Source organism: Ranitomeya variabilis, chromosome 6 (genome assembly GCF_051348905.1).
Source record: "Ranitomeya variabilis isolate aRanVar5 chromosome 6, aRanVar5.hap1, whole genome shotgun sequence".
NCBI classification, from domain to species: domain Eukaryota; kingdom Metazoa; phylum Chordata; class Amphibia; order Anura; family Dendrobatidae; genus Ranitomeya; species Ranitomeya variabilis.
Window position 1 is genome coordinate 244,087,148 of NC_135237.1, and position 26,236 is coordinate 244,113,383.

A 26,236-nucleotide genomic window follows, 5' to 3' on the forward strand; every position below is an offset into this window, starting at 1 on the left:
AATATAAGGTCGATATTAATGTCAATGTGATATGCAATCACTAAGAACCGCAAGGTTTGAAACGCATCTGCCCAAGTATATAGCCCCAAATGATTGCTTGTGACTTTTCATGCTGAACATTACCTTTCTAATGATCTTCAATAAAATACGCTTTTATGGGACATGTAGAGCTGTGAACCGTTTTCCTCACTGATTGTTTGCTCCCATCCAGAGCATACCTATTTCAGGGATGTTTTACATATTTCAGCAAGAGTATATGAAAACCACATACTGTATCCATTGCAAATTGGCTTCAGCTTGGATTTCTAAAAGAAGAGTTTGTGTGATGAACTGACCTGCCTGAAGTTCAGACCTTTCACCAATAGGAAACATTCTCATTACGAAATGAGAAATCCAGCAAACAAGATCCGACACTGGTGAGCAGCTAGAATCCTACATCAGACATGAATGGGACAACATTTCTGTCTCAAACTCTAGAAATTGGTCTCCTCACTTCACAGAAATTTACAGATTGTTGTAAAATGAAGAGGTTATGAAACACAATGGTAGACATGGACTTGTCCTAACTTTTTTGAGATATGTTGCTGCCATAAATTTCTGAATGAGCTGATTTAAAAAAAATGAAAAATAAAAATGTCTTACTTTCAATTTTTGAAATGTTTTCATCTTCTGTTGTGAATAAAATATGGCTGTAAGAGATTTCTAAATAATTACTTTCTTGTTTTCATTACATTTTACAGCGTGTTTCAACATTTTTATAATTAGGGTTGTAATACAGTGGATACTAACAAATTTACAGTGCAAATGAAACTATATTAAACCATATTTCAATAGTCTTATATTTAAATAGGACCTCCTAAGTAGAGATAAGGGACTTTAAAAGGATTGTATTACACATTTTTTTATTTAATAAAACCATAAACTTGCAAATATTCTCCTGCTTTTTTCTGATGGCATACCTTTTTTTTTACCTGATTACATGGGCAGCCATTTTGCCTGATTGTCTGTTAATAGTATTCTATACGTGCATTACTTTAGCCACAGGGCCCGTAGACAACAATAGTCAGGAGATGTTCATTGACTTCTATAAGAGAGTCTTGTAGGCAAGTTTTATAACAGGTGCAGAGGTCATTGCACAGGGATGGAATCAAGATTAACTATGACTATCAAGCATTAAGAATGGTGACATCCTGTGATGTCCACTACACACTAAGGTGTTGTAATTTGTTTCATGATGATAAGGAGATGATGGCTGAAAAGTCATTTCTATAGCACAGGAAGTAACAGCCTATCATTACTCTCAATGGCCAAAGAAAAAACTTTGGCCATTTATTAAGGTCAATTTGAAGCAAAAATACCTTTTGCACATTTGTCATGTTTGTCACTTTTTGCACATCATTAGTGGCTTTTTTAAAATGTATCTAGCAAAGAGGCGCAGCTTGTAGAAAATTGGGTGTGACTTAAATGCACAAAATTGTGCCAACTATATGCTATGACTATATAGCTACAACAATATGACATACACATTAGTCCATCCAAGTTTTTTCTTTGAAATAAAATGAAATTATATGACTGTTTTCAAAACACATCTGTTAGGCATCAGGATTCTCTCGCTGCACGGAATAGATCACAAGCCTTATCTGCCTCTGTGGTCTCCCATGCGGACTCAGCCGCTGTGGGTACTGCTCAGCATAGACGTCGGTCCCAGCGTCTTGCTCAGGCTCACAGTGTTCATATGGTTACTGCTTGCTCTCCAGCCAAGTCTATAGCAACCAGTGATAGGCAGCTAAAGCCTGAAGCTCTGGAGTCTAAGTCCAGAAATCACCTTACTGAGCATGTCCGTGAGGTGGCGTCTTCTCATTTATCAATGGATGTCAGCTTTTCTGGTGATGTGGCAGCTCTGGATTGGTCCACGGGCAAGGTCCTGTCTATCAGGACATGAGTCTAGTGTATAAAAGACTCTTAGAAGCGCACGCCTGTGCGCTAGTATCATTTATGAGTGGCTGTTGCCAGTGGATGCTCTACCACTCTGTCTGCATGTGTTGTGTGTCTGTCTAGCCTTGGGACTGTACACATAGGCAGGCAGCTAGCATTAGTGGGGGCAATTAGCCGTTGGCTTAGCATCTGGTTCCTACATGTGTGCGGTTAGCACAGTAGAGTTCCAGAGCAAGCACAACCCTAGTCAGGGTATTATACAGAGCATCTCTTTCATTTCTTTGTGCGAGCGACACAGCTCAGTTGCAGAGCATCTTTTTCATTTCTGTGTGCGGATGACACAGCTGAGTTGCAAAGCACCTGTTTCATTTCTGTATGCAAGTCGACTTCATGTGCTGTTCACACTGAGTGGTGTTCAACCCAGAGTGTACGGGTAATTGCTTGCCGTGTATTCCATCATTATTCACTAGCAGAAGTTTTGCATCTCTGCACGGTGGACCCCAGGTTGCGATTGCGCTTTAATATTTATTTTATTTAGTGCAATCCGCCAACCCTAACACACCTAATAATACACATCCACTAATAAGGAGCAATTGTGTTTTAACACATCCATATTTAGCATTTCATTAATAAAGCATCCTACATACCAGTCTGCTTCCGGAATTGGAATCTTCTATTTCTACAGGAAGAGGACAAGAAAACACCAAAATCCAAAGTATTTCTCTCTGTAAAAAAAAGAGGTTTCACTTTAAACATAGAAAAATCTGTTCTGATTTAGATCCTATAAAATATGTTTCAACCATTTTTTGCTCCTATGGTTAAGATATATAATAATATGTACATAATGCACATAAAGTTCAATATTTAGATCTTTATATGACAGTCGTGATTTTATAGCATGACTCAGGGACTTTTGAGCGTTGTCCATGACAGGTATAAATGCTTGAGTGTTACACACAACAGTGGCTCCTTGTAAATTGAATGTTGAGGGATTGGTTGGTTAGGGCTGTGATAATACAGATTTGATTTTTAGCACAATTTTTCAATTTATTAGTATTTCTATATTTCAGTTATTCAGTAGTTCCTACCAATTGGGCTGCTATTTAGTATTGAAGAGGGAGAATGAAAAACATTTCCTGAAATATTGTACTGTGCAATACCAGCAGGGTGGTAGCTGATTGGCTAAGCATTTATTCTGCAGCAGAACAACAACACAAAAGCATACAGTGGATGTCATTAAGAAGTAAATTAAGCAGAAACAAGAACAAGGAGTCATGGAAATGATGAAATGGCCACCATAAAGCAATAATCTGAATATCACTGAATCTGTGTGTTTATTACATGTAGATTTGCACAAGGACTTGCAATAAGAGTTTATCTACAAAAGATCTGTGATTAGTTCTCCAAGATGTTTGGAAAAATTTCCCTACCAAGCTCCTCCAAAAACTGGTCAGTGGTCAGTTCTCCAAGATGTTTGGAATAGTTTACCTGTCATGTTCCTTCAAAAACTAAGCGCAAGTGTACCTAAACAATTGATGCTTTTTAATTTAAGGGGTGGGCAAACCAAATATTGATTTTGATTTAGATTTCTCTTTTGTTCACTTAGTTTACATGTTGCTAAAAAATAACCTATTAACGCTTCTAGTTTTGAAAGCAATCTTAGTTTGTAGAATTGTTTCCACACCTGCCTAAAACTTTTTCACAGCACTGTATGTCTTGCATATATCTACTTTACAAAGACGCTGCTGCTGCTCATTGACCCCCAACACGTTGTGCAGTAAACTACAGAATGAGTCTATGTTGCTGTCCAACCACACACTGCAGGAGAAAAACAGTGTAGCATAATGCTGCATTTAAAAGGGCTGTACTTTTTTAGTTCCTGTTGTCATTTTAAACAGTAGAATTCATCACTGTCATTAATTATATACTTTCTATGTATTTGACACTTAGTGATATATTGTTTTGATCTTGCATTTAATGGATTTGATTCTTGCATAACATTGACATGCCTTGTTGTGTGTCAACATCGCAAGTTTCTAGCCATGGGCCACATCACTATGTTTTGGTCCTTTATTTTGGTGACAGTATCATATAAGCAGGGATGATAGTAGCATTGTTGAAATGATATCAAAGCTGCTTTGTGGATACCCTTCTCAATTTAATACTTACATATTGAGAAAGAATCTAGAGCTGGCAGTTTAATTTACTGAGTAGATTATACCATGAGAACAAGGGCTTCCTGTAAGTAATCTCTAGTTAGCTGAGCTTGCTTATAGGAAAGTTTAAAACATCACACACTTGAGATTTCTTTGCATTTTTAGCACAGTTCCCAATGGGCTACAAACACAAAGATTACCTTATTTTATAAAAAACCTTTTTGATTCAGCCCTGCCTATATCTATCTTCCTATTTTCACAAGCAGCATAAAAAATGACTAGATCATAATAGGTACTCTTCAGTGAGTAAGAATGCATTCAGACCTTAATAATGGGCAAAGACAGAACCCAATGTTTTAGCTGGATCTACAAATGATCTAATCAGTTAGAAGCATGACAGACTGTGCTAGCCTTCTGCTTGGCCTGTTTGTAATTTTTTTGGCAATTAGCATTCACAGAAGTTCAATCGATTTCTGCAATCTACTGTGTTTATATCTGAAAACCGCCAGGACCTCAAAGTGCATTTCTTTAGAGTAGAGGAAACCAATCATTGATGAATGAGGGCCCTATCCTGTCATGGTGTGAGCTACCCGTTTTAAACACAGTTTTTATGCCAGAAATCAGGAGTATAACACTTTGAAAAGCCACAAGAGATTGTGCAAAATTTTGTGACTTTTGTGATTTTCACTCCAGTTTTGGCAAGCTCTGTCAAACTGGGTGGAGCTTAGAAGGGACAAGGGGCGAGACGAGTCCCAAAGATGGCCGCTTATCTAATTCTTGACGAGCTGTGGCACACCTTATGCCACAATCTTACTCTAGACCCTGAGTGCAGTAAGATTTGTGGTGAGGCACATGTATGAAATAAGCAACTGTGACTGCAGCATGCCCCCTCATCAAGACTTGTGGGAACAACGCCAGTCTTGATGAATTGAGGTCTAGTTATGTAGGACAGGCACCATTTATTAACCTGTATGTGATTTCCATTGTTCCATGAGAAAGTGGCTCCTGTGACTCCTGTCACTTAAAACAATCTCTAACTATATGACAGAAGCTTAGTAACTAATGTACACTTTCCTTCAATGAGAAGAAAAACACTTATTGGTTAATTTTGGCTCCATACAGTAGGCACTTTGAAGTATAAAAATATAAAAATTGTACATCAGCGTCTTGTAATTCAAAAACAGGAAGGCAGCACTATCAAGCGAGAAGCATTTAGAAAAACAGAATAATTATATCACACAAAATAGTTAATAAACAACATTTACCACTTCACATCAGCATCAGTTAGAAGGGTTAAAAGTTGATAAGAGATTTCTCATTTTCTCAACAAAATTTACAAAACCACATTCCATTTGAAGTAACTTTGAGTAGAATATGCAACATAAAAATCCAAAAGTGACACCATTTTAAAAACTGAACCCCTCAAACTGCTTAAACCTAAATTCAAGAAGCTTATTAACCCTTCACCGGAATAAAAGCAACGTATAAGGAAACAATGACAATTTTACTTTATCCTACAAAAAGTTTGCTATAGCCCCAAACTTAGCATTTTTAAAAGGGTAAAAGGAGAAAATGGACTGTGAAATTTATTGCTCAGTTTCTTCTGAGTATGCTGATTCCCCATATGTGATGTAAAACTACTGTTTGGGCACACAGCAGGGCTTGTAAGGGAGTGAACACCATTTAACTTCTGGAGTGCAAAATTGAGTGGAATAGATAGCGAATGCCATGTCGTGTTTGCAAAGTGCCTAAATCCCCCACATATTACCCCATTATGGAAACTACACCCCTGAGTCATTGGAAAATGATCACTCTTTCCAGTAAAATGTTGCTTTGGCCCCAAGGTTTCAGTTTTCAAAGGGATAATGAGACAAAATGGGTCATGTAATTTCTCATGGGCACACCAAGACCCCATATTTGGACAAAAACTACTTTTGAGGCACATTGCAAATCTCAGAAGGGAAGAAGCACAATATTGGATTTCACATTTTGCTGTAATGTTTTGAGGGTGCCAAATCTCATTGGCAAAGCCCCTGGGGCACCAGAACAGCAGAACCTCTTCCATAAGTGACCCAATATTACAAACTGCATCTCTGAATGAATTCATCTAAGGGTGCACTGATCATTTTGACATGACCAGTGTATCACAGAATTTTATACCATTGGGCAATGAAGAAGAAAAAATAATTATATTTTTAACAAAAAGTTTTGTTCTAGCCCCAGATTTTACATTTTCACATGGGGAAATGGGTACATATTGCACCAAAATCACCAAAATGTATCACATAATTTCTGCTGAATGTGAATGGATCCCTCATAGGTTTCATCTGAATAACATAATTTAGACTGAAACCCCGATGTAAGTGCTCAGTGTAGAGCGTATGATAAATGAGATCCTAAAATGTTCCTAATAAAAGCTTCAACTCCCACAAAAAAAGCAAGTCCCCTCACAGGTGCATCATCTGTCAATGGATATATAGAGGGCTTCCACATTACTGGTAGCACAAATGCTCTGGAAAAGCGCTCATGAAGTACAATATATCATGTAAAAACAATCTCAGAATCACTGTGATCTGTTGAAACGTTCCAGAAGTATTACCTCATAAAGTGACACTGGTCAGAATTGTAAAATATGGCCTTCTCATGATAGTGGAAACAGGCTTGGGGGTAAAGGGGGTAATGAGCACATGACATCTGATAACACTTTGTCATGCTGATTGAATTATAATAGGAGACTGCCTTAAAAACTAGCTAGTGCTTGAAATCATGGTCTTCTTCTTTTAACCATAGTTACCTCTAGGGAAACGCATGCAGTTATTATTGTTTTTGCATCAAAGGGTTTTACAGTCAAGGACATTGCTGCTAGTAAGTTGACCCTAAATCAATCATTCATAGCATCATCAATACATTCAAACAGAGAGGTTTAATTGCTGTGAAAAAGGCTTCAGGATTTCGAAGAAAGTCTAGCAAGTGCCAAGTCTGTCTCAAAAAGAGGATTCAACTGTGGGATTGGTTCAACAGTAGTGCAGAGCTTTCTTAGTAATGGCAGAAGGCAGGTGTCAACACTCAGTAAGGTGAAGGCTTTTAAAGGTTGACTTGGTGTCAAGAAAAGCAGCAAAGAAGCCGCTTTTCTCTCCAAGAAAAACATCAAGGACAGACTGACATTATGGAAGATGTGCAGAAATTGGACCATAGATGACTGAAATTAAGTTATTTTTTCTGACGAAGCTTCCTTCAGACTGTTTGGAAAATCTGGAAGAATAACTGCCCAGAGAAGAAAAGGTGGGGGTTGCCATTAATCCTGTGCCATGCCAACAGTAAAGCATCCTGAGATCATTCATGTGTGGGGCTACTTTTCATGCAAGGGAGTCTAAAATCACTGCCATAAATAAAGAATTGTATGTAAACATCCACCAAAAGCAGCTTCTACCAACAATCCAGGGGCAATTTGATGATGAACAATTTCCAGCATGATGGAGCACCATGTCACAAGGTAAAAGTGAAACTAAGTTTCTTCCCGAACAAAACATTAAAATTTTGAGTCTGTGGCTGTGGAAACTCCCCAGATCTCAATCCCAACATCTCATCAATTCTGAAAGAGCAGGTGGACAAACTGAAGCAAATACATTATGATATCTGAAACAACTAATTACACAAGAATGGGTTGCCATCGGTCAGGATTTGACCCATAAATTGATATCTAGCATGCTATGACTAATTTAAGAAATCATAAAAAAAGCTTGAAAAATAAGTGCGAAAAGTGAGCCCTGTAAATACTGAGTTTTAAAGTTGATCAATAAAAGATGATGTTCTTTTCACAGAAACTTCTGACTAAAGGTTCTAAAAACACCGAAGCAGCAAATTTTGTGAAAACCAAAATTGTTGCCAGTCTCAAAACAATTGGCCATCACTGTAGAGTCCTAAAAGGGGTTTTACATTGAAATTCAGGAGGTAGAAGTTATACTTTTGACTGGGCCCTGTTATATTGTGTGTAGAAAATCATTACAATGCATGTATTCTCCATCAGGAAAGGAGGAAGTAACGCATGAATGTACTACACTTTGACTAATTGCAGTACAAATCTTTCCTTCAAGAACTGCTGAGTGGGTTAACAGCAGTCGGGCCTGTACCTTTGTAAATGGTATGTCTATATTGACAAGAATAAATGATCTGGAGCAGATCTCCTTTTGAGGAACCTCTGGCTTAACCATTCCATTAGTGATCCTAATCAGATAAAGTATCTCTAATGGACATTTTAGCATCTGCTTAGCTCCAGTCATTCAACATAATGTGCTTCTGCTTTGTTTTTTTTCAGATAAACACATAGTGTTTGTTATAATATGTGAACTGTTGAGCATCGACACTACATCTTCTGCTAGCAACATTTGCAATCTATAGGCTCAGAAGAAAGTGGATTGTCAGCATTGCTTTCCAAATTCACTAGAATGACACATTGTGCTCAACATAATTTCAAGGTATGGATTTATGGAATTACTGCACCATTCTAGTAACCATTGGGCTGAGGAGACTCGGTATTTCTAAAAGAGGTCTTTACCTTGTTTTCATGTAAAAGAAAAATGGCAAAGGTTATACCTAGCATTAAAGGGGTTTTCTGGTCTAAAAGGAAAAGTGTGCAGTCACTCTGTGTGACTGCAGACTTCTGAATGCCCCCAGGGCATGGACTGTGCGTTGCCAGTATCTGAGCTGGGAATGGCAGTAATGTATGCCAAATGCATACTCCTGGGCAGAAGCCCTATAGTGTATGGAGTGAGGCTGCATCAACTAGATGGCAGTGCCCTTGCTCCATTGCACAGATTGCTATAAAAAAAACTAGCCCCGGGGTCCAGCCCAATGTCTCTGGTGCTACTTCCGATGTCCGATATTGGCTGTGGTGCTGACATCACATCAACAGAAGTCAATGCTGGACCAAAGCAGCAGTACCAAAGACTCAGCAGTGTGTAAAGCGCAATTTGTTTTTTATAACAGTCTGGGCCCAGAGACCATCATTTCCTGAAAGGGGAAACCCTTTTAAGCCTGCAGCTGTGTACTGCATCATTCATGATTTCGCTAATATAGTTACGGATATGATTGTAATATTACAGAACAGAATATATTGTCCAGCCCTAAAAATGCACTTAAACAATCTTTACTGTATGCTTTCCAGTTTGGAGGGAAAGGTTGTCAATGAAATCACGGAAACATCCAAAACACCCCAGAACATCAAACAGACAATCGCCACCTACACAGAAGGAATAACAAAAGACTGTGCATTGTTTTCATGCTGTGATAATTACTGCTTTTCCTCTATACCTTTTGTTATCAGCCACATAGCATTAACAACCTCAGTATGGGTTTGATATCAGAAGACTACAGATAACAGGGTAAAACAGCATGCACTATCGGCACCGTCGCTTGCCAGTTTTAGTGCTGTAGAAAGAAGTAAAATGGCTTTATTTTCCTTACTGAAGCTCCTTCCTTCCAGTAGCTGTTGGAGACGTTGGTCTGTAACACATGATACATTGGTGGCACATTGGGAAATGTGTATACTTCCTAAATTCCAATTATTCTACAAGAGATGATGGAGGGGCTGGAGGGGCACCGCCTCGGGCACCTGGGTGATTATTCATTTATTAATTCTGATAGAAGAATATCACTGATTCTTCACTTGTTGGAAATACATTGCAAATGCCAGGATCAACGGTCCAAGCATAGGCAATGTCTATCGAACACAGAAATGAATAACAAATATGGCTGTGCACATGCCTTCTCCAAGGATTTCTGGTGACATAGCTATGCACAATTGCTAATAGTGGAGTGCTCGTTACTGATATTACTACATATAGAAATATCACAGCCATTGTTAGACATGGATAGCTGAAATAAGATGTAATCCCTTTTCTACATTTCTCATATGTCACACTGCTTTGTTGTTCTAAATGCAAGGTATTTGTGTATAATTACATTTGTGAATGAGACAGCTAACTACAGCAAGCAGGAGATATGTGACCTTTTCAGATATTCTATCCCTAGAATAACTGAGGAGCTTTAGCCAATGCTTGCTCTCCCAATTTAAACATTGCCCTCCAGATAGTCAGCGTGTCAGCCTGGAGTACATCATTCTGTATCTTCAGCAGACAGTACAATATATTTATAATAAATACTAAGCATGTAACACCATGAATTGTATTAACTCTGATACTGAAAAGGAATGTATGGTCAAACAGCTTTAGAACCCAGCAATATTTTTAATGCTTTTTATTCTCAGCTTATATTATTATTTTTTCTTACTTTGGTAATATCTCAAATTTTCAGACTACATTAGAGGCTCATATTTCCACATGTGCTAGTCATGCTCTAAGATTAAAAACTATTTGTCTTGATCAGACGGCCATATGATATAAACAGGGCACTCGGACCCATTATTGCCAGTGTGCCAGTGCATATGGCCGACGTTCCACATAGGTCTGCATGAAAAAATATTGCAGCATGCACTGTTGTGTGTGAATACACTGATAAAAATCGTTTATAGTTTTTTTTATTATTATTTCTTCAGTGATTAAAAATATCACAGCTTTTTTTAATTATTTTTGCCAGCTTCGTTGTGTGAGGGCTTGTTCATGGTTTACAGGAGGCTTGTTCATGGCATGGTATGTTGGCGTTTTTTTACCATTTTGGGGTACATATGGCATTTTGATTGCTTTTTATTGTATTTTTTGTGAGACATTAAATGACCAAAAAATAGAAATTTTGGCTTTTTTTGTCTCTTTTTAAAAAATCCATATGAGTTAATTACTTTTACATTTTGATAGATCAGACTTTTACGAACACAGCAATACCAGATATGTTTATTTTTCTTTTTTTATTCCTTTATGTTTAACCTGGGAAATGGGGGGTAATTTGAATACTATTTTTCATATTTTTAAAAAACATTTCTTTTCACTCCCTTGGGGGACTTGAACCCACAGTCCATTGAACACTGCAACCTCCTGCTCTGTGGCCTCCCCTCGAACACTCTTGCACCCCTCCAATCTATTCTAAACTCTGCTGCCCGACTAATCCACCTGTCCCCCCGCTATTCTCCGGCCTCTCCCCTCTGTCAATCCCTTCACTGGCTCCCCATTGCCCAGAGACTCCAGTACGAAGCCCTAACCGTGACGTACAAAGCCATCCACAACCTGTCTCCTCCATACATTTGTGACCTCGTCTCCCGGTACTTACCTGCACGCAACCTCCGATCCTCACAAGATCTTCTTCTCTACTCCCCTCTTATCTCCTCTTCCCACAATTGTATACAAGATTTCTCTTGCGTATCACCCCTACTCTGGAACCCTCTACCACAACACATCAGACTCTCGCCTACCATCGAAATCTTCAAAAAGAACCTGAAGACCCACCTCTTCCGACAAGCCTACAACCTGCAGTAACCACCGATCGACCAAACCGCTGCATGACCAGCTCTATCCTCACCTACTGTATTCTCACCCATCCCTTGTAGATTGTGAGCCTTCGCGGGCAGGGTCCTCACTCCTCCTGTACCAGTTATGACTTGCATTGTTTAAGATTATTGTGCTTGTTTTTATTATGTATACCCCTCCTCACATGTAAAGCGCCATGGAATAAATGACGCTATAACAATAAATAATAATAATAATAAATATAATGCAACAACACAGTTTTCAGTATAAAGTTCAAGTGCCATCTTCTATGAAGCCCAACCCACAGGAGTACAAGACCCTTTGTCTGGCTTATGCAACGTGTAAAATGGCTTTGGCCATTCTTAACAATTCATGTGAATCGCAAATGTTGGCCGTCACCAGGTTTCACAAATTCCTAAAAATGGAATTCCCTCATTTGTAATTTTAGGAAATGATTCCCCTCTTTTAGGACATTTTAATTTGGAAAATATTGATCTATGTATACAGTTCTGCTCAAAATTTTACATACCCTGGCAACTACAACAGATGCAGGGGTTGCAATCACACCCGGGCCCTGGAGCCTAGGGGGCCCTAAAAGTCCCTTTGGCCTATAGAAAAAGACTATTGCTATTAAAAATGTAAAATATTTGGGGGCCCCATTGGAGCTTTCACATCGGGGCCCATGAGTTTCAAGTTACGCCACTGCTGGCAACATTTTTGCTTTCTTGACCTTTTTTCAGAGAATATGAATGATAACATCAAACCTTTTTCTCCACTCATGGTTAGTGGTTGGGTGAAGCCATTTATTGTCAAACTACTGTGTTTTCTCTTTTTAAACCATAATGACAACCCAAAACATCCAAATGATCCTGATCAAAAGGTTACATACCCCATTTCTTAATTCCGTGTATTGCCCCCTCTAACATCAATGATTGCTTGAACCTAACCATGTATGGGGGCCTCCAGATGTTTTTTTTTCAGAGGAGGTAAGCTGCGGTCAGAGGTTTGTGCCAGTGCTTTTCTCTCCTGTGCACATCGAAAACACATGAACAATTATTGTTCACGTACATGGAGGAATCAAGGGAGATAGCTAACGACCAAACAACTGCTTTCAGGAGTGAAAAACACTGCAAGAAAATTTGGAGGTACTTCGTGGAAGTATTCTGTTTGATGGTACATGGAATATTTTGTCATTACAATTAGCCCCAATTTTCATGTGACTGCATTATGCATTTTCGTGTTTCTCTCTGTTGCCTTTTACTCAATTCAGCAATCAAATTTCAAATGTTTGTCAGACTACAATGTCTTATCTTTAAAAAGGATTTACAATCCTATCATTGAGCAGTAACACATTTTCATTCCTTCCTTTCAGACCAGTCTGAAATTACTAAGCAGCAGAAACTTTTTACGTTTCATAGGTAGATTCTGCATGGCCGAAATGAGGTATCAGTTTACCAAGCTGTAATAAGCTTTTAGTTCACTTGTTACTTTTCACTCAGAATCTTATTGTGACTAGGCATGGACAACTAACCACACTCTTAATTGTATAGTTAGCATTTAACTAATGATGACATGTTAATGCTAGAGCTGCATTTTATAAAGTACAACACCAGGCTTGTACTTCCAACCAGTATCTGCTCCTGGAATCCCTTTTGTTGTGAATGACCCAATTTTCGGCAGCAGTCTTGATATAATGTAAATGCCTGACACTACAACTGAGTCATGTGTCTCTTGGCAGGCTTGATTTATTGCTTCTGCGTTCAGTTCCTCTGACAGGAGGATCAGAGAAGGAATGTGTCTGTATTACACACACTGGAAATATGAAACACCTTAGATTTGTATCTGACTTTACAGTACAGAGCAAAAGTTTGGACACACCTTCTCATTTAAAGATTTTTCTGTATTTTCATGACTATGAAAATTGTAAATTCACACTGAAGGCATCAAAACTATGAATTAACACATGTGGAATTATATACTTAACAAAAAAGTGTGAAACAACTGAAAATATGTCTTATATTCTAGGTTCTTCAAAGTAGCCACCTTTTGCTTTGATGACTGCTTTGCACACTCTTGGTATTCTCTTGATGAGCTTCAAGAGGTAGTCACCGGCAATGGTTTTCACTTCACAGGTGTGTCCTGTCAGGTTTAATAAGTGGGATTTCTTGCCTTATAAATGGGTTGGGACCATCAGCTGTGTTGTGCAGAAGTCTGGTGGATACACAGCTGATAGTCCTACTGAATAGACTGTTAGAATTTGTATTATGGCAAGAAAAAAGCAGCTAAGTAAAGAAAAACTAGTGGCCATCATTACTTTAAGAAATGAGGGTCAGTCAGTCCGAAAAATTGGGAAAACTTTGAAAGTGTCCCCAAGTACAGTTGCAAAAACCATCAAGCGCTACAAAGAAACTGGCTCACATGAGTACCGCCCCAGGAAAGGAAGACCAAGAGTCACCTCTGCTTCTGAGGATGAGTTTATTCAAGTCACCAGCCTCAGAAATCGCAGATTAACAGCAGCTCACATTAGAGACCAGGTCAATGCCATACAGAGTTCTCGCAGCAGACACATCTCTACAACAACTGTTAAGAGGAGACTTTGTGCAACAGGCCTTCATGGTAAAATAGCTGCTAGGAAACCACTGCTAAGGACAGGCAAAAAGCAGAAGAGACTTGTTTGGGCTAAAGAACACAAGGAATAGACATTAGACCAGTGGAAATCTGTGCTTTGGTCTGATGAGTGCAAATTTGAGATCTTTGGTTCCAAACACCGTGTTTCTGTGCGACGCAGAAAAGGTGAACGGATGGACTCTACATGCCTGGTTCCCGCTGTGAAGCATGGAGGAGGAGGTGTGATGGTGTGGGGGTGCAGGGATTTATTCAAAATTGAAGGCATACTGAACCAGCATGGCTACCACAGCATCTTGCAGCAGTATGCTATTCCATACGGTTTGCGTTTAGTTGGACCATCATTTATTTTTTAACAGGACAATGACCCCAAACATACCTCTAGGCTGTGTAAGGGCTATTTGACCAAGAAGGAGAGTGATGGGGTGCTACGCCAGATGACCTGGCCTCCACAGTCACCAGACCTGAACCCTAACGAGATGGTTTGGGGTGAGCTGGACCGCAGAGTGAAGGCAAAAGGGCCAAGTGCTAAGCATCTCTGGGAACTCCTTCAAGATTGTTGGAAGACCATTTCCGGTGACTACCTCTTGAAGCTCATCAAGAGAATGCCAAGAGTGTGCAAAGCAGTCATCAAAGCAAAAGGTGGATAAATTGAAGAACCTAGAATATAAGACATATTTTCAGTTGTTTCACACTTTTTTGCTAAGTATATACAGTAATTCCACATGTGTTAATTCATAGTTTTGATGCCTTCAGTGTGAATTTACAATTTTTATAGTCATGAAAATACAGAAAAATCTTTAAATGAGAAGGTGTGTCCATACTTTTGCTCTGTACTGTACATCTCAATCCATCCGCAGACCGTAGCTTTCTACTCAATGTAGAATTCCCTGTGATCAGATTGAGATCCCATTTTTTCCAATTTTTATTTCTCATAAAAAAAATGTTGTTCCATTTTGTAACAAGTAAAACAACCCTAACATTATGGTTTGTAGGCTTTGGGTATCATTTTTTGTTAGACTTAACAGATATTTAGTTTGTGTAAGGAGTAAATCTTAATTCCATGGTCCTTGTTAACTTTGTCCATGTCCTCACACCAGTAGAAAAATATTTAGAATTGAGAGTCCTCAGTGGTTGATACCTTTTAATGGCTAACTGAAAAGATGGTAATAAATTGCAAGCTTTCGCGACTACTCTAAATACCACCTGCCAGTGAACTGCGTGTGCGGAGCTCAGCTCATCAGATGCTGTTGAGGGAGGAAAGAGAAAGAGGAGGAGGGAGATGGGGGCAGGCGCCGGGCATGTAACAGCAACACAGGAAGCGGCGCACAGACACAAGAGATAGATGATGGACGGCTGGGAGGCGGCTGAAACAGGGGGAGACACCATACCTCTGGGACTCAATACAGGTATGGGGCACAATTTATAAAAGTCAATATTTCAGTGTTACTAGGGATCAGAAACATAAGAGCCAACTTCACAGAATGCAGCCTTAATGCTGCTGAAGGTGGCTCTTTAACTTAAGAACACCCTGGGGGGTGACAAGTTCCCTTTAACGACTGAATGACGACTTTCAGAAATGTGCTGTAAGGCCACATTCACAAGTTCAGTATTTGGTCAGTATTTTACATCAGTATTTCTATGCCAAAACCAGGAGGGAAAAATGTGAGGAACAGTATAATAGAAACACGTCACCACTTTTGTGTATTTCACCCACTCCTGGTTTTGGCTTACAAATATTAATGTAAAATACTGACCAAATACTGAATTTGTGAATTTGGCCTAAGGTGTAGTCTCCTCTGAATAGCAGCCTTGTGCATTAGTGATGCCTTGATGATTAGGACTTTTAAATAGAGTTGAGAGACTTTTTGCTTTTTTAGGATCGAGTCGGGTTTCGCGAAACCCGACTTTGTCAAAAGTCGGGTCGGGTGAAATCGGCCGATTATTGCGAAAAGTCGGGGATCTGACTGAAACACAAAATCCAATGCAAGTCAATGGGGAAGCAAAGTCGGCAGTGAGTAGAGGACAGGAAAACACCTAAAGTGCCCATTTTAATGCCAAAAACATCGATTTTTGTTACTTAAGCTTGTCAATCTTAATTTACCTTATAATAATAGTTAGGCATTGAAAATTGGGGGTCATTTGGCTAAAGTTGTGGGGGGGGGGGGGTAAGGCTGGCTCAAGTTTTTCGTGGGCCCAGGAAACTACGTCATGGCGGTGGAGCAGGGAGAGGTAAGTATTTCCACTTTGCACGTGCTGTGATCCTGAGCAAGCAGGGGGGGCCCACTCATTCGCATTGGCACTGGCACAGGGCCCCTCAAAGTATGGCGGTGTATTTGATGGCGGGAGCGCCTCCCACCGGCAGAGACACTTTTGCGTACTATGAGGGGCCCTGTTCCAGTGACGTCGCCAATGAGTATGCCCCCCCCACCTGATGAAGGAACCTGCACTTTCATCTGCACCTTCCTCTTTGTCCCCGTGTAAGGTGGTATAGTATGCAGGAAGGGGAACCAGAATTTCAGCAGGGTCAGATTCTGGCTGTGTAGAGTGCAAGGGGAATGTAGTGATCTGGGTCAATGTACCAGCAGACTCATCTAGCAGTGGCTGGGCAATGGGCAGGATGGGGAGGAAACACAGATATAGGCCCAAATAATAAAGTAGGCTAAATGCAGTTCAAAATTGGTAACAGGACTAAACAGGCGGCATTGCTTTGTTCAGTGGAGGAAAACTGTAATAAGTGGCAGACACAGTTAGTAGGCCCAAGTAATAAAGTAGGCCAAATGCAGTTCAAAATTGGTAACAGGATTAAACAGGCGGCACTGCTTTGTTCAGTGGAGGAGAGCAACAAGCAGCGGCAGACACCGTTAGTAGGCCCAACCAAACAAGTAGGCCAAATGCAGTTTAAAATTCAAAACAGGATGAAAATTGAGGCTCAGCTTTGTTCAGTGGAGGAGAAAAGCAAGGAGCGGCAGACACTGTTAGTCGGCCCAACCAAACAAGTAGGCCAAATGCAGTGTAATATTTCCTATAGGCTGACAGCCTGAAGATTGAAGCTCAGCTTTGTTCAGTGGAGAACAGCAAGGAGCGGCAGACACCGTTAGTAGGCCCAACCAAACAAGTAGGCCAAATGCAGTTTCTTATTTGAAATAGGTCAAAAACCTGAAGATTGAAGCTCAGCTTTGTTCAGTGGAGGAGAACAGCAAGGAGCGGCAGACACCATTAGTCGGCTCAACCAAACAAGTAGGCCAAATGCAGTTTAATATTTCCTATAGGCCGAAAGCCTGAAGATTGAAGCTCAGCTATATTCAGTGGAGGAGACAAGCAAGGAGCGGCAGACATCGTTAGTCGGCCCAACCAAACAAGTAGGCCAAATGCAGTTTAATATTTCCTAAAAGCCGAAAGCCTGAAGATTGAAGCTCAGCTTTATTCAGTGGAGGAGAACAGCAAGGAGCGGCAGACACTGTTAGTCAGCCCAACCAAACAAGTAGGCCAAATGCAGTTTAATATTTCCTATAGGTCGAAAGCCTGAAGATTGAAGCTCAGCTTTGTTCAGTGGAGGAGACAAGCAAGGAGCGGCAGACACCGTTAGTAAGCCCAACCAAACAAGTAGACCAGATGCTGTTTCATATCTGATATAGGCTGAAAGCCTGAAAATTGAAGCACAGCTTTGTTCAGTGGAGGACAGCTGTATTGAGTGGCGCAGACAGACACAGTAGGCCTAAAATAAAAAAGTAGGCTAAATGCAGTTTAAAATAGTTAACAGGGGTACACAGGCGGCATTGGTTTGTTCAGCGGAGGACGATTGTAAGGAGTGGCGCAGACACTTAGTAGGCCTAAAATAAAAAAAGTAGGCTAAATGCAGTTTAAAATAGGTTACAGGGGTACACAGGCGGCATTGGTTTGTTCAGCGGAGGACGATTGTAAGGAGTGGCGCAGGCACACTTAGTAGGCCTAAAATAAAAAAGTAGGCTAAATGCAGTTTAAAATAGGTTACAGGGGTACACAGGCGGCATTGGTTTGTTCAGCAGAGGACGATTGTAAGGAGTGGCGCAGACAGACTTAGAAGGCCTAAAATAAAAAAGTAGGCTCTATGCAGTTCAAAACTGGTAACAGGAGTAAACTGGCAGCATAGGTTTGTTCAGTGGAGGACAACTGTAAGGAGTGGATGACACAGTTAGTAGGCCAAAAAAATAAAGTGAGGTAAATGTCTGCCAAACAAATTTTCATAAATAAACAGGTGGCATAGCTACGTAGAGGGGTGGGCTCCTCTGCTGAGTAGCAGACAGGGGTAGTTGGCGCAAAGTATTAACTGGTCTAAATGGAGGCCAGGGCCCCTGTATATTTTTACTATCATCTATCATTTCAACACATTTTTATTGGCAGTGCCATTGAAGGATTTAACAGCACAGACTACACAGTGGTGGAGTCGGGAGAGGTAAGTTTTGCAAGTGGTAGAGCGCTGTTCGAGCTGGGGGGGACACTCTCTTGTGGGCGGCGGTACTGGCCCAGGGCCCCTCATATTACGACGGTGTGTCTGACATTGGTTGTGCACCATCACCGTCAGAGACACTTCATTGTAGTATGAGGGACCCTGTGCCAGTGCCATCGCCCAAGAGTGGGCACACCCACCTGTCCAGGCAAACGGCACTCGCACGGGTGCTTGCGCTAGGTGGTGACCACTGCCCTGTGGGGGGAGTCAGCCCATTTATGGAGGTAGAAAAATGGACTATGGTGGACATTCAGCAGCTGCAAATGGAGGAATTGGAGCAGTCAGTAAGAGGAGTCCAAAAGCAAGACATTTTTCAGGCAAACTACGTGTCAGCAGGGGAAGGTGGGGCAAAATAATTAGAAATCCATGATTGGTTCATTTTAATGAAGGTTAGATCATCAACATTTTGGGTAGCCAGACAAGTCCTTTTTTCGGTCAATATTGAACCAGCAGCACTGAAGACTCTTTCTGATAGCACACTAGCAGCTGGGCAAGTGAGCTCCTGTAATGAATATTCTGCCAATTCAGGCCAGGTGTCTATTTTAGATGCCCAGTAATCAAAGGGGAATGACGTGTGAGGGAGAACATCGATAAGGGAGGAAAAATAGTTCGTAACCATACTGGACAAATGTTGTCTCCTGTCACTTTGAATTGATGCAGCCTTACCTGTCGTGTCTGCGGTTATTGCGAAATCACTCCACAACCTGGTCATAAAACCCCTCTGTCCAACGCCACTTCTGATTTGTGCACCTCTAACACCTCTGCAGCTCGTGTGAGAACCATCACCGCCGCTGTGTGCTGGGAATGCCTGAACCAAACCGTCTACAAGAGTTGCTTGTTTGGTAGCCAATATTTGCTCAAGGTTCTCATGTGGCATGATATTTTGCATTTTCCCTGTATAGCGTGGATCCAGGAGGCAAGCCAACCAGTAATCATCATCGGTCATCATTTTGATAATGCGGGGGTCCCTTTTTAGGATATGCAAGGCATAATCAGCCATGTGGGCCAATGTTCCAGGTGTCAATTCACTGCTTGTGCTGGGTTGAGGAGCACTTTCTGGCAAATCAACATCACTTGTCTCCTGCAAAAACCCTGTACCTGACCTTGCAACGCCACCAGTTTCTATTGCCCCCTGAGAAGCTTCCTCCTCCCATAAATATTCATCCCCATCATCCTCCTCCTCCTCTTCGTCCGCCACCTCGTCCAGGAGAGTTCCCTGAGCAGACAATGGCTGACTGTCATCAAGGCTTCTCTCCTCCTCGGCTGCAGACGCCTGCTCCTTAATGTGCGTCAAACTTTGCATCAGCAGACGCATTAGCGGGATGCTCATGCTTATGATGGCGTCATCTGCACTTACCAGCCATGTGCATTCCTCAAAACACTGAAGGACTTGACAGAGGTCTTGTAGCTTCGACCACTGCACACCTGACAACTCCATGTCTGCCATCCAACTGCCTGCCCGTGTATGTGTATCTATAGCGCCCCCCCACTGCCGCAGGGCCGAGGGGTACCCGGTGCCGGGCCTCTGAGTCTCTGCTCCGGGGTTGTCACGGTGGCTAGGCCCGGTCCGTGACCCTGCCGAGGGGCGCACAGTGTAATAGGTATAACGGATGATGGTGATGAGGCTGTAGTGGTGCAGTGCAGTAAATAACGAGGAGACCAGGTTGCAGTCTCTTTACCTCTTTACTGAAGATCTCTGGGTCCTCAGTCCAGAATACGGTTCACCAGGCTGCGCAAGTCCGGCCGGTCCAATGGCACTTCCAGAGTTCTCTTCACAGGTGGAAATCGGTGCCTTCCTTCTAGCGCTATGTGTTGTGGTCCTTCCCTGCTGTGCTTACGGAAAGTCCCCACAACTGTTGTGTCTGTTTCTTAAGTTCCCTCACAACTCAATTAGATGATGTTCTGCTAATCCTCCGTCCCTCCCTGGTGTTCTGGTTGGGACGGCACCCGTTTGACGGGTAGGCTCGGAGCTCTTCCGGGACCCTAGAGTCGCCCCTCTCCACAAGTTGCCCCCCAATACTGCATAGGTGATTTAAGTTAGACAGCCCGCCTTAAACTGACTGTCCTCCCGCTGTTTGAAGTATTGCTTGAAGCTGAATTGTTATAATACTCCCTTACAGCATGACCCCTACTGGTATTTCTCCTTTTGCGTGATCTCGTTTCTCACTCAGCACAATCTATCTCGCTTCTAGTCCTTCCTTGGGCACCGCCGCTATGCTGAGCAGGCACGGTCCCGTTACGTTCGTTCAAGTTGCCAAGCCTCTGTCAGGATCCCACCCCTGACAGAGACCCTACTGTATCTTCCCCCACAACACCCTCTGCCACAAGGTGTTGCCTGGTTCCAACCCAGTCAGCTTTCTGATCTAACTTCCTGCCTGACCCCCAGTTTACCCACTATGGTGGGGAGTGGCCTAGTGAATAGAACCCTTAGCTCCCCCCGGAGGCCCGACTGTGAAATGTATTGGTGTCTGTGATACCTGATCAGATGAACTCCTTCAGTGCCATCAGACGCACCATAGCTCCCCTTAGTGGCGGAGCAACTGCAACGACCAGGACTCTGGGGCGCTGCACTCCCCCCTGGTTAAACACAGTACTCCGGGACTGGGAAGAAAACAACAATACAAGTCAGCAAAAAGACATACAATTTTGTTGAGTGTAATAACAATAAGCATATTTAAACAGGCTTCCCTTTATGGGAGGTAAGGACACTTGAACGTTACAAACGTGGCTAAATATCATAGCAACATGCTACAAATAACTTTTCTTACCCAACCGGGTATTCTACTAAGTGCAAAACTGTTGAACATCAATTTAACATTGCCTTTAAGGACATACACTCTAAATCCACTAAAGACCTTCCTATAATCACATTATAAGGTAATTTAACTTTTTCATTCTCCTTCTTTAAATCTGCAGGACCGCCTGTCCTAACGGCGCCAGACCTACTGCCTCTCCTTTCTTACAGGACCGCTCCTTTCAGCCCGAGCCTTCTGTCTTTTCAACTACTATACACAGTATAGAACATAACATACTTTCAGTTTAAGAGCACGGAGCCATCTCTGTATGGCTCTTATGAGGACTCAGGGTTTACCTTCTATCCTAATTATCTATCATCTATCAACGTAATTAACCATTTTCTTTACACAACATCAAACCTTCTCATTATTTTTCTCACTAATATGCATGCTGGACACCACGTCTATCCCTACGGGCCCACTGCATCCTTCTTCTCGCTTTCACTTTCTTTCCGGAACATCATCAGCATTTCTTCACAATTAACTAGTTAAATACATATAACTTTCTCATGTAAACATTTTCATCATTTTCTTTCGTTAAACATCATTGCTACTTATCTTAAAGCAATATCATCGTTTAAGTGCGACAAGTGAACATCCCCTTTAAGAGGGGACTAAGTCTCTATGAGGTAGCACGCCTTTTCAGGCTACCAGTCCGTACTCAACAAAGGTTCCAGTGTGGTATCTTCACAAAGAGTCCTTCTTTAAGTAAAACCAGTAGGGAGCACCTTTAATAAGGTGCAAACTATGTACAAGAAGTTTGGATCATGCACTGTTCATGATTTCAGCAGTTCTGGAAACTTTGTGCAAAAACTTGGAAGAATCAAACAAAAGCAAAACAATAGGGATCCCGGGTCAACAGAAGGATCCCCTTAAGAGTTAACCCTGGACGGGTTTTAGCAGCATCAGAAATCAACACACCAACAGTTAAGAACTATGTACATATTTAAAGCAGTCATGCTTACTCGTTCTTCGGGGAAGAAGGTGGTTTCCTCCCGGGCCTCACCAGACCAAAGGGTCATCTGGCTGGTTCAAGGATCGGGTCCCGCCCCAACAACGACAGGATCCCTCGCCGGGATGTTCTTTTCACCGAGGCTCCGGCGCGCCCCCAAGGTACATGGTGGGTCCGGGTCCCCCGCTGCTCCACAGGATCAGGTTCCGTTGTCTTTTCGGCGGGAGGTTCATCTTCGGGAGTTGCAGCGGCGGCCTGGAGCGCGACGCACCGCTGGATGCCCCGCGCCATCCAGCCTGCTTCGCCGGTTGCTCTCCTCCACCTGGTGTAAGTTACGGCATCACCGGGCTCCAGGTCGCGAGCGAACCTTCCACTGCAAGGTTCCACCTCCTCTCGGTCCACGTGAACTTGTAGCGGCTCCCCGATCTCCTGGATAACCCCTCTCCCATATCGGGGGTTAAAGGAGACCACTACACCCCAGTGGGACGAGGGGATCTCCGCGACGCTGGTCAGATCAATCTGAGCTGCAGGCTGGGGCCGGCTCCGCCACGCCGTCATCAGGTGCCGCAGGTGTTCGGCCTCCGGCAGGATCCTCATGCCCTGTGTTTGCAGCGTATCTTCAGCCGCGGCCGGGTTGGGAGGAGTCGGGGACACTGGAGACAGACGGATCTCCGTGGGCTGGCCCAGCCGAGCGAGCACGCGGGCATCAGCCTCTAAGCGGTGTGCTATTTGTCGGGCCTCGGCCGCGGCCATACACTCCTCCGACGGCGGCCGGGGAGGTCGACCCATCGTTGGCTCTGCAAGGGTCAGCTCCCGCAGTGACGGCGTACCCTGGGCCACATCGGGCTGTCCAGCCTCTCCCCGAGTCCGATCATTCCCATGCGGTGCTTCCGGCGTCGCCATCTTTATCTCCTCTCCAATGTCTTCTTCCCGCGGTCTCTTTCGTGGGCGGCCCCGTCGCCATGGTCTCCACCCCCCAAACAGGATCAGGAGGCGGACCTCGGCTGTTGACGGACACATCCGCAGGACACATAAATATTTAGACTGGGCGGCCATCGCTGTTCGCGCTCTACAGCTTGCTCACGCCTACTCCACGCCCCTCCTCTTCTCTTCCTGCGCTCTCCTCAGCGCTGTAATGGCGGTGGATTTTGGCGGTAAATGGCGCAGCACAGTCTTTACAACAAAGTACAGTCCAAGCACAATAAATCACAGTTCCAAGGCACACATGACCTGATTTTTCAGGCTTAAGTAGATCCTGTTCGTGACGCCAAGTTATAGCGCCCCCTCCACTGCCGCAGGGCCGAGGGGTACCCGGTGCCGGGCCTCTGAGTCTATGCTCCGGGGTTGTCATGGTGGCTAGGCCCGGTCTGTGACCCTGCCGAGGGGCGCACAGTGTAATAGGTATAACGGATGATGGTGATGAGGCTGTAGTGGTGCAGTGCAGTAAATAACGAGGACACCAGGTTGCAGTCTCTTTACCTCTTTACTGAAGATCTCTGGGTCCTCAGTCCAGAATACGGTTCACCAGGCTGCGCAAGTTCGGCCGGTCCAATGGCACCTCCAGAGTTCTCTTCACAGGTGGAAATCGGTGCCTTCCTTCTAGCGCTATGTGTTGTGGTCCTTCCCTGCTGTGCTTACGGAAAGTCCCCACAACTGTTGTGTCTGTTTCTTAAGTTCCCTCACAACTCAATTAGATGATGTTCTGCTAATCCTCCGTCCCTCCCTGGTGTTCTGGTTGGGACGGCACCCGTTTGACGGGTAGGCTCGGAGCTCTTCCGGGACCCTAGAGTCGCCCCTCTCCACAAGTTGCCCCCCAAGACTGCATAGGTGATTTAAGTTAGACAGCCCACCTTAAACTGACTGTCCTGCCGCTGTTTGAAGTATTGCTTGAAGCTGAATTGTTATAATACTCCCTCGGCGTTCCGGCCACCGGTAGTGCGCCTCAGTAGGATGTTGCCTCGGTCTTACAGCACGACCCCTACTGGTATTTCTCCTTTTGCGTGATCTCGTTTCTCACTCAGCACAATCTATCTCGCTTCTAGTCCTTCCTTGGGCACCGCCACTATGCTGAGCAGGCACGGTCCCGTTGCCAAGCCTCTGTCAGGATCCCACCCCTGACAGAGACCCTACTGTATCTTCCCCCACAACACCCTCTGCCACAAGGTGTTGCCTGGTTCCAACCCAGTCAGCTTTCTGATCTAACTTCCTGCCTGACCCCCAGTTTACCCACTATGGTGGGGAGTGGCCTAGTGAATAGAACCCTTAGCTCCCCCCGGAGGCCCGACTGTGAAATGTATTGGTGTCTGTGATACCTGATCAGATGAACTCCTTCAGTGCCATCAGACGCACCATAGCTCCCCTTAGTGGCGGAGCCACAGTACTGCAACGACCAGGACTCTGGGGCGCTGCATATCCTCCCACAAATACATTACAGCACGCCTCTGTTCGCACAGCCTCTGAAGCATGTGCAGTGTGGAGTTCCACCTTGTTGCAACGTCGATTATTAGGCGGTGCTGGGGAAGCTTCAACGATCGCTGATGGTTCTGCATACAGCTGGAGTGTACGGGCGACCGGCGGATGTGCGAGCAAAGTCTTCGCACCTTCAGGAGCAGGGCTGCTAACCTCGGATAACTTTTCAGGAAGCACTGCACCACCAGGTTCAAGGTGTGAGCCAGGCAAGGTATGTGTTTCAGTTCTGAAAGGGGTATGGCAGCCATAAAATTCCTTCCGTTATCACTGACTACCTTGCCTGCCTCAAGATGTACACTGCCCAGCCAGGACTGAGTTTCTTGCTGCAAGAACTCAGCCAGAACTTCCGCGGTGTGTCTGTTGTCGCCCAAACACTTCATTTCCAACACAGCCTGCTGACACTTACCACTAGCTGTTCCATAATGGGACACCTCGTGTGCAACACTGGCAGCTGCGGATGGAGTGGTCATGCGACTGCGCTCTGTGGACGAGCTTTCACTTCTGCTGGAGGAGGAGGAGGGGTGGCGAATGCCTACAGCCAACTGTTTCCTAGACCATGGGCTAGGCAGAACTGTTCCACTATGGCTGTCCCTTGTGGACCCTGCATCCACCACATTAACCCAGTGTGCCGTGATGGACACGTAACGTCCCTGGCTATGCCTACTGGTCCATGCATTTGTTGTGAGGTGGACCTTTCTACTGACTGATTGCCTGAGTGCATGGACAATGCGGTCTTTGACATGGTGGTAGAGGGCTGGGATGGCTTTTCTCGCAAAGAAGTGTCGACTGGGTAGGTCATAGCATGGTACTGCGTAGGCCATCAGGGCTTTGAAAGGTTCGCTTTCAACCAACCAGTAGGGCATAATCTCTAACGAGATTAGTCTAGCAATGTGAGCGTTTGAACCCTGTGTACGCGGATGTGAGGATGACTACATCCTTTTCCTAACGAGAGTCTCTTGTAGGGTGAGCTGGACTGGAGAGCTGCATATGGTGGAACTAGCGGGGGTGGTGGTGGACATGGCAGATTGAGAGAGGGTTGGTGATGGTATTCTTGATGTTGGCCTACATACAGTGTTTCCTACCAAGAACCTGTTGATTCCCTGACTGCTTTGACCTTGCGACGATATCTCCGCATTTGCTGCAGGTGGTGTCCTAAACGGTGGGCTTACAGTGAGGGAAGCAATGTAGCATTGCTGACTACCTTCATTCTGAGCGGGTGCAACAATGTAACGGGACGTTTGGTAGTTAGTCCAGGCTTGCAAGTGCATGCTGGTTAAATGTCTATGCATGCATGTTGTATTTAAATTTTTGACATTCTGTCCTCTGCTAAAGGTCTTTGACCATTTCTTACAGATAACTTTGCACGGATCATTCGGATCTTGGTTAAAAAATTGCCACAC

At 43.5% G+C, this 26,236-nt stretch overlaps 1 protein-coding gene across 11 annotated transcripts in view; it reads right to left on the reverse strand.

The window, feature by feature from the left end:
- The window catches only part of LOC143782270 (poly(rC)-binding protein 3-like), a 2,306,623-nt gene that overhangs the window by 302,900 nt on the left and 1,977,487 nt on the right, over window positions 1-26,236 (reverse strand). For all 11 annotated transcript variants that reach the window (XM_077269554.1, XM_077269555.1, XM_077269557.1 and 8 more), the window contains one exon: window positions 2,583-2,660. The gene's annotated coding sequence lies outside the window, so the exon portion shown is untranslated. The remainder of the gene's footprint in view (window positions 1-2,582; window positions 2,661-26,236) is intronic.